Here is a 13,372-nt window from a genome sequence, read left to right on the forward strand (position 1 = left end):
CCTCCTTTTGCTTGATGATGGCCTCTTTGCCACGGATCGGCTCGGCTGGGCCTTAAACATGCCCCTGTATTGATCCCTCTGCTGGAGACAGAGGTCGGCACGCTTCGAGCAAGGCCACATTCCTCCAAAGCCTTCGCGGCTTCGGTCGCCGCCGCCTCGGCCTTAGCTCTCTCGGAAGGACCTCCTTTTCGGCGTCCTCCGGAGCTTTCGCTCGGCCAAGAGCGCCTTCTCGGATCTCCCCGAGCTTCGCTCATTATGAAGACTCGGCTTCGCCGACGCACCACACCGCTTAGTGGCATTACACTCGAAACACTCGAGCAATGACCCTCTCCTCGCTCCTTGAGGCGAGCCCCGTAGCCACGTTCCACCTCGCCGACTCCCTAATCGCTTTGTGCCTTCCTCTATAAGCTGGGAGACGGAAGCCTTCCGGGGGAGGAACGGCGGTGGTACTTTGGCCACCACTGCGGGGCCGGGAGAAGGAAACCTTCGGGATGAAGAATTGATGGTGGCGCCCGATCGCGAGCTGCGCGCAGAGAAGCCCACCGCCCGCCGCCCAACTTGAGCGATGGCCGATGCGGCCGATCTGCAAAAATTCAATTAAAGCATCGGTATCAACCGACTTATCGGGAACACCTAATGGCACGGCTAAGTTTAAGCCACGGGATGACGGATACCATGTCGGCCTTCTTGGCGGAGAAGGCACTTCCTTGCCGCCAGCGAAGCCGCCCTTTTCCTCCTACGAGATAAGGGGAGATCCCTCTGCGCATCGAGTCCCCCTCATCAGGAATATCAACAATCTCCACCTTCTTAGGGGAGAGGACGGGAGTTGAAACCGGTTTCGACACCGTTTTCCGCGTCCGACGCACTACGCCGCTAATCACCCGGGCCTGCGCCTCCTCCTTGCTCAAGCCCTTCAGCCGCTGTTCCATGAGGTCATTCGGCGACGTCCTGCGATCATGGGCCGAGCCTTGGGATGCAAGTTAGCAACGGTTTTGTCTTTATGCGGCCCCATCCTCCGAAGAAGATCCTCGATAGGTCCGGTCCCGAAGTGGTCTCAAAAAAGAAACAAAGAATCAAGAAGAGGAAATAAATCGAAGTCCGAGAAAACAGGAGCATTGAGAGCGGTGACGGGCCTCACACCGACCCCACTCACCTGCGCCGGGGCCGGTATGAGGCCGACGTAGCAAAGTGGCTCATCCTGAAGAATGATCTGCGTCGGGGAATCCATCTTTTCGGCACCCCACTCTTGTCCACCTCGAAGAGCCTCATCGCCAACCTCTCATCCTCCTTCGATGGACCTGCTGGCATCCATTTTCAGATGTTTCCGGGTGACCCATCTGTCATGCTCCGCCCTAGTCTCACACCGCAAATTAACCTGGTCTTTGGAAGGAGCGGGCGGATGGATAGTCGTCCGGTACCTTAACGTACACCCACCGACCCCGCCCGGTCCTTGCTAGAAGAGAGCTTGTCAACAGAGACGTAACCTTGCTCCGTTTGCACGCTGTACCACCCGACACGGCCAGAGATTGATGGTTTCAGATAATGAAGTCGACGGAATAAATTCACCGTCGGAGCCTCTCCCTTGAAGAGACAAAGCCAGACGAAACCGATTATGGTTCTCATGGCCAACGGGTGCAGTTGGGCAACGGCAACGTTCATAGCCTTAATTATGGCCATAACATACCCATTCAGAGGAAACCGGAGACCATACTCCAAATGCCGCATGTACACACCGTGTGGCCTCGGCGGAGGACAACAGACGGACCGACCCTCCCCGGGATGACAATTTCGTATCCACTACCGAAGAAAAAATGGCCCTCGAAAAGTTTTTCACCGAACAACGGCAAGCTTATGGGACCAAACACGGTCAAGGCGAACCTTACAGGCATCACCGTGATCCATGACGAATCGCTCTCATTAGGACGAGGCCCTTCCTCCTCCTCACCAAAATCATCACCAAAATCACCGCAAGAATCTTCATCCTCCCATTCCTCCAGAATCTGAGGATCAACCTCTGGAGAAGGAGACCTAGGACCCTCCGACACAGGCCCACTAGGTCCAGCATCGGCAGAAGACATGTTCACAACAAATTACTAGCAAAGAAAAGAAAAATTCGTTTGTTTACCTTCAAAGGAAAAAGTGCTAGCCGGATCAAAAACTCTGAAGATTGGAAGAAAAAAGAAGCCCTTCGATTTTAGCAAGACGAAAATTTTGAAGAAAATTTGAGAAAATGAAATTAGTGACCAAAATCACGGAAAAACTGCCCTATTTATAGGAAAAAAGCCCACAATAAAGGGCCAATCGAGCACGACCCATGAAGCAACAACCAATCAACGAGCAAACACGTGTCGAGCATGCAACCACGGAATGTCAATCGTCGCAACGCTTAAACGTCAATCAATGCAACAGTGACCAAGCGTCTTCAACACGCCCGTTCACATCCCTTCAACTATTCATCTTCCTCAACAAATTCCTAGGTATCCGGTCTCCGCCGCCACCGATCAACCAAGCTAGGAAGCACCGGCGGGGCAATCAAAATCAACCGGCACTCTCAGCCTTGGTCACGGCCAGCGTCATATTCTTTTCCACATCGAGTGCCCTATACGCATCCATGTGGAGGGGGGATATGGTATACGGCACGGCCTAGGATATGGTATACGGCACGGCCTAGCAAGAGCCACGCCGATGCACAAGAAGAAGCCGATGCAGAAAATTTCTAAAAATTACTTGTGCAGAATACATGCTCAACGTACATCGGAGCCCATACCACGGCATAGACTACGCTGGGGGCAAATTGATGGGGCATATTCTCGCACCGCCGACCAAGTCAACACACCGAGCAAGGTCAAAGATATCCACAAAGAAAGTCAACGACTTAGATAGCCTAGCCGATGCATCCCATCGGCTCGCCACACCACACAGGTCCCGGCGTGACAACCTCGCCAGGGGACACACATCCGCGTACTCATATCCAAGACCCCTCGGCGGCTAGTCAACATCGTCCGCCGGCCTGCCATAGGTCCCTCGGCCGAGGGGTAGATCAGTCTTTCCACCTGCTAGCCACTTGGCCACTTGGCCACTACGTGACAAAAGGTGAAAGTCTATAAATACTCCTCAACCTTCATTGAGGAGAGGATCTCATAATTATAACCTAAATACACTATTCATCTGGTAATATCTCTCTTATCTCTCTACAATACGCATCTAGCCAAGTAACACAGCTTAATCCTTTAAGTTTACTGACTTGAGCGTCGGAGTGAGTACGCTTGGCACACAGCCAAGCCCTCAGTTCGTTCATTGTTGCAGGAGAGGCCGCGAGGGACGATAGAAGCAAGAAGGATTCACCTCAAGACATCATTCTACAGGCCACGGGTGGTAACTAATCACTGCTCTGGAATTATACCCGGAACACTTACATTACTCGTTACTAACAAAATCTCCATTCACAGGTTTATCTTTATCAACACGCTACTCAAGCACCTTCATCTACAACCAAGCAATTCCTGAAAGCGAAGCTATTCGAAACTGGTAAATTGTTTAATTCCTTTTAGCAAGAATTAATAATTCAAAGAAAAAAAATTAAACTCACGTACCATGTTGCAGGTTAAATCAACGTGAAAGAACCGTAAAGGAAGTTACACAGGACAGAAATACTACACTAGCGACTACCTCAGCACAACCTCGTGCATCTGATGTCGTTGCTAAAATTGCGTTGCTTTCAACCACTGACAAGGTATTGGAAACTATCACGAAAAACACAAAGTTCAACAGTATCAGTGACCACACTAACTCATAAATGTTCTTGTCAATCTATGCAGAACGTCTCATTTTTGGTCAAAGCAAGCGCGTCAATAAAGACGGAAAATCAAAAGCTTTGGTATATGGGTTGTCAAACCTGCTGGAACGGAATAAATGTTGAATACAACCAAAAAGTTAACTGCAGATTCTCTGCACAAGAGCGCACCGCCCAACCAAGGTCCGTACAAAAACTTTAGGCAGCAGTCTTTATGTTCTTTGTTTCTCGTCCCTTTACTGCATTCTGGCCATACATCCAAAATACCAGATGCTTTTGACCGCACTAAACTTAACTTATTCTGCATTTTAACCCAGATGTCGATTCTCGGTGGAATTGACTGATGAAACTGCATCAACAACTGCTACAATCTTCGGCGACAAAGCAGAACAATTGTTCCACATAGACGCAATAACAATGACGCAACTGTTCCGCAATATCAGTATTTCAGAAATCCACACACATTATTTGTTTACTGTAATATCAACAACCCCATTTATTTACCAGGAAGGACATATAGATGTGAGCAAACAACCAACAACTACAACATCAGGAGAACACTATTTCAGGCTCAAACTATCAAGGAAACAGAAAGGACGCTTTGTCATCACAAATGTAAAGGACAATTTAGACGAAACAGAGTCCGCGCACCAAAGCACCCAGTAACAAAAATCGATCAGCTAATGTCATATTTTGGCCGCTAACAGTAGAAGCATTACGCAGATTATGATACTATGTGATAGCTCTTTCTGAGCCATTACACACGAATAATGGTGGGAAAATTTTGGGTCAGCTATTCCCATCAGCAGGACGCAGAAATGTGGTGTTACGTGGCTTTACTACCCTACTAGAAGTTCCTTTTGTACAGTGATCGCTACTTTGTAAGCACATTAGCGTGATCACAATAACTATGTGAATACTTGTACTACGGCTTGCCATGCACGACTATGTTATTACCAGTCTATGTAAATATATGTACAGTTTATATCCGAACGTGGTTATGTATTTGCACTTTTCCAATAAAGCTTTTACCGCAGTAAATTATCGAATTACTTTACAATTTTCAATACATTAAGCTAGTTAATTAAAAAAAGGGTAATGCTAAATACAACCCACTGGGTTCTATTTAAGCATTAAATACCTTCTAATTTGGGTATTAATTTAGGAATTAAGAACTAAATTACACATTAACCAATACAATTAATGCATATTTTAAGAATTTATTTCCTCTTTTGGTTTCTTAAATACAACCCAGTGGGTTGTATGTATCATTACCCTTAAAAAAAACAGCAACTTTCAATCTCCCTCGCTGATATCAAACACTAACCTAAAAAAATTTCATTTTGCGCTCCCCCGAAAAATAAAACCGTCACACCCTAATCAAAACCTAATTAATTTACATTTTCAATTCAATTGTCATACTGATGTTCATCTCCCTCAATTCTAATCCAAAATGAATCCTCTCCATTTTCTCTGTTAAATTCATTTAATAATATTTTTCCCACCAAACCTCATTATCCCTTTATTTTTACCCATTAATTTTAAGCCGTTCGATGATGCCAAAATACGATCTGGACCACCGAAAGGAAATGGCTGAGAGAAACCCTCCTCATTCTAATCATCGTTGAATCGCCGCCTCTCTCGAATCTTGTTCCCTATACCATTCCAATCGCTTCTCTACATCATCTCGATCCTCTGATTCTCAGGTTTAATTTTAATTTTTCGTTCAATTTCGCGAATCTTGATTTGAGTTTAATCATGTTACATTTAGGTTATTAATTTAATTTAATATTTTCTAGATATGACCTGGTTTAGGTGATTAAAATTATAATCTGGAGGCTTGAGAATTCGTTGTTTTAGGTTTATTTTCTTCGATTTTGGTGAATTTTGCGTGAGATTTGAGTTTGATTTTGTTGCTTTAGTTTTTTTTTTCGCTGATTTGGGTGGATTTATGTGATTGAAATTTTATACTCGTATATGGTTTGGAGATACGTTTAACATGCTTGCGATTTGTATCCTTCTAGGGTTTCACTCACCATTTGTCCGACTGTCCCTCTCTTTCTCTCCTGTTGTTTTTGCTGCATTTTCTCTGTTTTTCGAATTCACAGTACCAAATCGATCGATTAAACTCATTGCTTTAATTCCATCGGTACGAACCCTTCTTGTTAATTTGGGATATAATTATAATTCAAGGCGATGTTTTAAGATAGAGCTGTGAAATTTGGTGAGAAAAACAGGCATGTTCATATTAAACTGCGAGTTTTAGTTAAAGCGTTGTTGTATACAGTAATGAGAAATTTTAGAAACCTTCACTTTTATCTTAAAAACCTTCACTGTTATCGTAAAACCTTCACTATATGGCTTAGTCAGTCAGTCAGTCAGTAGTATACCAAGTTGAAGCACTCATCATTGAAGATATTTTGGTATTATTTGACATTGATTTCATTAGGCTGCAAACTATTTTCCCTGTCACGTTAAGATGACTCATTACTTTTCTCACTATTGTTAATTGAATTGACATGTTTTAATCATCTCTGCCAGATAATTCTACTTGGGATTTTTTTTAGATATTAGTTTATAAAAGTCCTCACCCTAATTACTGAATCATTCTTTCTGTTTCCAGGTGCCGAGGTTCAATGAACTAGGGAGAGGTGGCGGTTCATGTTTATTGTAGGTGAGCTGTTGATGGCTACCTTGTGTTTTTTTGATGTCTTGTAGTCTGTTGCTAATGTTTGATAGTGTCTCTTTGACTGTGATCATACGTCATGAACCAGTTTTTTTTAATTACCATACTATAAAGTACCTTGGATTAACATGTACTAGCGCGTTTAATCTTTTTATATGAGATTTATGATCTGCAATGGAGATTACGTATTATGAAGCCTAGGTTGATTCACAAAATCTCATTTGTGACGGCACGTATCCGTCACTTTGGAGTGACGGATACCATTTTCCCTCACTAATGACCCAAATAGAGAGAGAGGGAAGCACATGGGGTGCCCCCACCTTGTCCCCCTATCCGTTTTGTGAGTGGCATTATCCGTCACTTGCTCCGACCCGTCTTCAGCAAGACTAATTGAGGTTGATTTATGTATAGTTGGTCTGACCCTTATTTTGTCCAAGTTGAGTTCTGCCAGTTGAGGTATATAGTGCCCTGTTACAAATAGCAAAACAACATGCTATAGACTCAAGTGTGTGACTTTTATGAGTTCACAAATTATGTTCCTCACTTCCCTCTAATGCTTATTGATCATCTTTCTGCAGGAAAAATGTGAAAATATGGAAGATGCAAGCAATGAGCTAATTTTGACTGATGAAGAGGTCGGAGTTTAGCTAGTATACATACACCAGTTTTTATCATTTTGAATTTAACTTGACGTTCTTTAGTTTATTCTTGTTTGTTTCAGTTATGCTCGATTTGATTTGTGGATTAAAAATGATAACCTAGTAGTTGTTGAATGATTTTATCCTAAATCACTAACTATCTTAGTTGATATCGTTAAAAGAAAATGTGCTAATTATTGACATTAATGGTTGTTTAGAGTTAATGTTGTTAGGATGTGTTGTTTTTCGTGTTCCCTCATAATTTATTCATTTTCTAATTCTTTGATGTCATACTAGTATATGCTTATACTTACGAGGCTTTTTATCGTGTGATTTGCTTTTATTTCTGAAATCGTAAAGGTGTTAGCCATTAAAAATCATGTATAAAAATGAAATTTTAACATTTATAAGCACTCATGACTCCCTCCATCTCATTCATTTATTTAAGAACTTAATTAAATACGAGACGGGGTTAATCACTCCTAAAATTTGGACTAACCCACATGGTCCATCGCCCAAAAAGTTTCATGTTGACATTTTTGACAAATTAACAGGATACGCTTCCTGCGTCCCAATAAGTTTCCTATTATCAATTGTAAACAAATGATCGGACCGAAAGAGTAGAAAATGAAGTCCCTTTTTTTGGAAGCTTGAAGCCAGTGTAGGTTCAGTGATAGAAGATGGATATGGAGTGCTGGGTTTATGCCAAAAGTGGAGCTCCATTCCCACTTAAATGGATCTGTCAAAGATTCCACTTTACAGTAAAATTCTTTCTTGATTCCTTTTACTCCTCTTTCTCGATCATTTGTTTACCTTTAATTAAAATACTCGTTATAAAAAGGTAAATAAATGATTGGTAGGAGCAATATTTTGTTACTATACAATGGTAACTATATTTTTAAGACTAATTTATTTGGGATCTGCTTAATTAAGTGTTATACTGTGATTTACAGTGAACTTGCTAAAGTGTTATACCATGATTTACAGTGAACATGCGTATTTTGTCAAAGTTAAAACTTGGATAAGACGATTTTGTCGTAATATTTGGGTAGGATTTGAGAGGTGCGTGCATCTCAAGTCCTACTGAAAATAAACTTGTGTCTTGGTCTTTTGATGATGTATGCTTGGTTTATTAGGTAGTTGAAGACTTTGTTGCTGAGAATGTTGTGTATTTGGAATTAAGAACTACCCCAAAGGGTCTAAATTAGAGTTTAAAATTAAAAGTTTAAACTTTGGCGGATGAAATTAAGTTAAAATCTACATAGTATAAAAGCTAGGTTTTTTAAAAGATTGTGATTGGTTCTCAATTTTGTAGCTGGGGTCCATTGCAAAAAAAAAATTCCCTGAAATTACTCACCCATGTTCTTCAACACAATTAATTATACTCTTTCTTATTTTTTAATATACTCTATACTTTTAATTGAAAGTTATATTATATGGTGTATTATATTATATGATATGGTGATATTATATGATATTATTATAATATATGATATTTAACATCTCAACTCTTGCTCTTATTTAATTAGCGATTTAACATAAAACCATACATTATAATACAATATGAACATCCAAAAATTACAAATTCCTAATACATTATGCACATCCAAAAATTACAAAATGTTACAAATAATCATTTCAAAACATCAAATTACAAATTCCTCATCAAACTCATGTGTATTCCAGAATTTAACTTCAAGCTTCTTCCTCACCTTCTCCCTATAAGGTATCCATTCCAAAATGTAGAACACAAAAATACATATCTTAATATACAAATATTTAGTTTTATACAAATATTTATAATAAAATTTGTACATTTACAACATTTTAATAAAAAACAACAAAACTCATCAGATTTATGAATATTCTTATTCATAGTTTATAAAAATAAGCAACAATTTTCACAATATCTACGATACATATATAAAAAAATCACCAAATTTTAAATCAGGAAATAATTTTATAGAAATAAAAATAAAGTCACCAGATATGTGAAATTACTATTATAAACATAATAAAAAAATATGTAAAATTTAAAATTAAGAGATCTATGGTATTAACTAATAATTCACTAATAATTTTATAAAAAAAAATAAACTTTTAAAAAATAAATAATAATCAGGTAAATGATATTTACTTAAAAATTTATAGAGAATTAAAAATAATCGAACTAAACGAATAAAAACGAAAAAAGTAATTTAAGAAGTGTAAAAATAATTTAACAAGTTTAAAATAATTAAACACGAATTGTGATAATTATGCTGCATGCGAGTAAAAAAAATCAAAGAAATCAGACCTCTAAAAGATATCAATCAATGGTGCCATCTTTGATGAGGATCTAACTAAGAAACGAAGCTAGGATTGTGAGAGGCACAAATCTCGCATGGGATGGTGATGGAGATTGAAGATTTAGGAGAGTTAAATGCTGATAACAGGGAGCGAGGTTAGACGAGATTATAAATTAGAGAAGAGGATGATTTGAGTTTATTATGAATGAAATAAGAGGAGATTCCGTGTCGGCGGTAGTGTTGTCAATTAGAAAACTCAAATGAGAAGGGAGGGAGGGAGGTCAGACGAGAGTTTTTATAAAATGGAGGGGTAGGGTTTGTTGATGGATTATTTATATGGGAAAATGGGTAATGTTGTTAATTGTGTTATGTTATGGGTCGGGTGCTTGCATTTTTTTATATTTTTGAATTATGAAACCAATGTTTGCTCGGCCCAATGGGCAATGGCCCATGTATTGAGCATTCATGAAAATTCGATAATATAAGTTATGTAACCCGATTCATATTATGACGATATATTTTGATTATATGTAATCCCATGTCTAATACTTTCTTCGTTTTTATACGATATACCCATTTGTTGAATATATGAGTGAGCATTTTAATAAAATGAGTACATCATATGAAAATGAAGGAAGTATATATTAGTACTAAAATTTCACCACACATGACATTAACACTTAAATGTGCGTGTATAATGTTTTGAAATATATGTTTTAAATTATTAATCTAACAACCACATTGTTTAGAAACGGTATACTTTTAGCTGCATGTACAGACAATTGTCCTCCATTATCAATCTCAATAATCGTACACTTTTTAATATAATTTGAATCGAATCAGTGGCAGTGATTAATAACATAAATTATATGTCGATTTTCCAATTGTAGACTTTTTATATTGTAACAACATTGAACATAATCACGCTGGTTTTAGACCATCCACAACAACAAAGAGATCCCCTTCTAAAGTTGATATTTTCACTCTCATCCTCCCACAACAACAAAAAGTTTTTATCTGATGATTTTTTGTGAAACTCATCCAAATATGATGAGAGTTACAATGAGAATAGTTGCTTTTTATTGGTTATATTATTATTTTTATTGATTATTTTTATTGTGTTTTTTTTATGTGATTGGGTGAGATTATGAGTAGGAAAGTTGAAATAGAGGGTTAAAATTTATTGTTGTTATGTAAAGTTTTTGGCAAAATAATCATCTTATGATAAAATGAGGTTTAAGTCGTGCGTTTTCAACCACTGCATTTTTTTGTTACACGGGTTTAAGCCGTGCGTTTTCGACCCGTGCATTTTTTTTGCACGGGTTTAAAACTAGTAGTAAAATTACAACTTTGGTAAGAGAGTTGTTTTTTTAAATTGGAGTGCAGAGGAATGAAGTGTAAGGAATGACGAATCGTTCTTACGCTGAAGCTGTCATTAAGGGTCTAGGAAGAGTTTGTGCTGTTGATATAGACTTGGCTTTTGCTGACATAGAATTGGAGAAGCTTTTGTGCTGTTGATATAAACTTGGCTTTTGCTGACATTGAATTGGAGAAGCGGAACGCAACTTGTATGAATAACATTTCTAATGGATTAACTAGGAAGAAGATATATGTCAGACTTCTCCTCAGCGTTGATAGAAGAGAAACCCTTGAAGCTGCCATGGAAACTTGTAAGTTTATCCCTTCTTTAGTTACGACTTTGCTTTTTGATGGTTGTTTGAGGCAGCAAGAGAAGGAAGGAGTTTATTGTAGCTTTACTTCTGAGTGAGTAAATCAATATCTATCTATATTATTAAAGGAAGCTTTTTTCGAGCGTTTATAGAGTTTCCAACATTAATAAAATACTTACAGGCAAAAAATAATTAAATAATTACAAAAATATCACAATGATAAATCAACGAAAATTTGATTCCATGTAGAAGTTTAGCCGTAGTCATATACGGAGGATAAACACATGAGTTTTGTAAAAGATGGAGTATATCTTTTCCAGCTATTAGGAAGTGTATTTGATTATCAATGGGAGACAAACTCAAAATATTTGTAAGCCTATATAAGTAACCATAATTCGGTAATTTACGCCAAACCTGAGATTTTTTTTTCAGCTTTTCTTATATTGTCTGCTATTTTTATATAATTCATCCTTTACTATAATTTATGAGGAGCTTGGCTAATCATATATTTGCATTTGGTTTCACAGGAAGCGAACAGATAACGCATGATGGCTCGAAATTGAACGCTTGGTGCATGGAATACAATATGCAAATTTCTCAGTGTATTCAATGGAAAAAGTGGTAAATATTTTATATTCTCTTTATTTGAATATATAAATTGAATATGATACTGAGCTTATTAGTACGTAGATATACAATTTTTATATTGTTAGTTTTAATTTGAGACGATCCTTAATATATCTTCTGATCTTGTTTCTACTGAAATGTTTTCTAAAAAAAGCATGCATAAGTTTTTTTATAAATTGATTTTTTTATAATCTTCCTATAACTTATACGCTATTTTATTTGGGTGTTTTTCCAGATTATGTACGAGTCATGCTTGTGTTCCTCTAACATGGTCATGGGCTCGTGACGAGGAGCGAGAAATAAGCTACTCCGTATTTGCTTAATTAACGTATTAGATACAACTTGCTATTACTAACACAATAATTACTTTAGTTTCCTTTAGAACAACTCAACTAATAACGATCATCATGGATTCATGGTAATTCTGTTTACCGCTATGGTACTAGCTATGTTTGGAGTCATGTTTGAAGATCACGTAAAAGATGTATGATCAAAATTCTAATTGTTGATCTCATGCACTTGCGGAGTATAGATATTAGTTATTTTACTATTTGTAAAAGTAACGAGAGATACTCCAAGAATCACATACTATTTTCAGTAATTCAAGTGTTTTTATATACTTCTTATCGTGATCATTTGTATGAGAGGACCAATTATTAAATGACAAGTCTGTTATTTTACTATTTGCGAAAGTAACGAGAGATACTCCAAGAATCATAGACTGTTTCAGTAATTTAAGTGTTTTTATGTACTTCCACCGTCCTGATCATTTGTAGGAGAGTGCCAATTATTGGATGATAAGTCGGACAAATTGAGGGTGGAGGATCATTACCCTCTAAAAGCATTATTAAAATAGAAAGAAACAATTGACTAAAACACCCAAAATAGGAATTAAAATAATTGACTGAGACACCCAAAATAGGAAAGAAAACAATTGACTGAGACATCCAAAATAGAAAAGTTAAACAAATAACTGGAAGGTGGACGGAGGGAGTATCATTTAGTAACCAATTAGCCATTAAAGAGAATTTTTGTGAAATAATGACTACGTTAGTGGTCAAGTAAAGTTGATTAATACGGAGTATCAAACATGATTGTTGTCAGATTATAGAAAAATCAACTTTTGTGAAATTACAATATGAATGAGCTTTTTTTTGGGGGGGGGGGGGGGTTGCCAAGAGCCCATGACATATTTTAGTTAATACTCCGTACTTAATATAAAACTAAAATATAAATTTGAACTTTAGGTTAAGAAAATAATGAGTTGCAATTTAGTATATGTTGCATGTTATGGTTTAAATTCGTATGAAATTATAATATGAATTTGAACTTTAGTTAAGTAAAACAATCAGTTGCAATTTAATATATGTTGCATGTTATGGTTTAAATTCGTATGAAATTATGATATGAATTTGAACTTTAGTTTAGTAAAACAATCAGTTGCAATTTAATATATTCTAATACTAATCTACGAATTTTCCTAGGTTTATAGGTACCGCGATTATTATAGATTCAAAAATCATATGATATTACAAATAGGCCCGTGCATCGCACGGGCATTAAATCTAGTATATATATAAAAGAGGCTTTTTTCAGGCAATTCTAGAGACTCCAACTTTTTTAAAACACGATTTTTATTTTTTAATAATAAACTCAGCTGAAGATAATTA

General features: G+C 37.5%; 2 long non-coding RNA genes across 2 annotated transcripts; both read left to right on the forward strand.

Annotated features, from left to right (window-relative positions):
• Positions 1–5,376: 5,376 nt before the first annotated feature.
• LOC141600123 (uncharacterized) lies at positions 5,377–7,324 on the forward strand. Its single transcript, XR_012524175.1, has 3 exons — positions 5,377–5,499; positions 6,417–6,467; positions 7,058–7,324. It is a non-coding gene; the product is annotated as an uncharacterized LOC141600123 (long non-coding RNA).
• A 347-nt stretch (positions 7,325–7,671) lies between these two features.
• LOC141600124 (uncharacterized) lies at positions 7,672–12,321 on the forward strand. The gene is made up of 4 exons (XR_012524176.1): positions 7,672–7,878; positions 10,792–11,075; positions 11,603–11,696; positions 11,938–12,321. It is a non-coding gene; the product is annotated as an uncharacterized LOC141600124 (long non-coding RNA).
• Positions 12,322–13,372: the final 1,051 nt, after the last annotated feature.

Source organism: Silene latifolia, chromosome 9 (genome assembly GCF_048544455.1).
Source record: "Silene latifolia isolate original U9 population chromosome 9, ASM4854445v1, whole genome shotgun sequence".
NCBI classification, from domain to species: Eukaryota; Viridiplantae; Streptophyta; class Magnoliopsida; order Caryophyllales; family Caryophyllaceae; genus Silene; species Silene latifolia.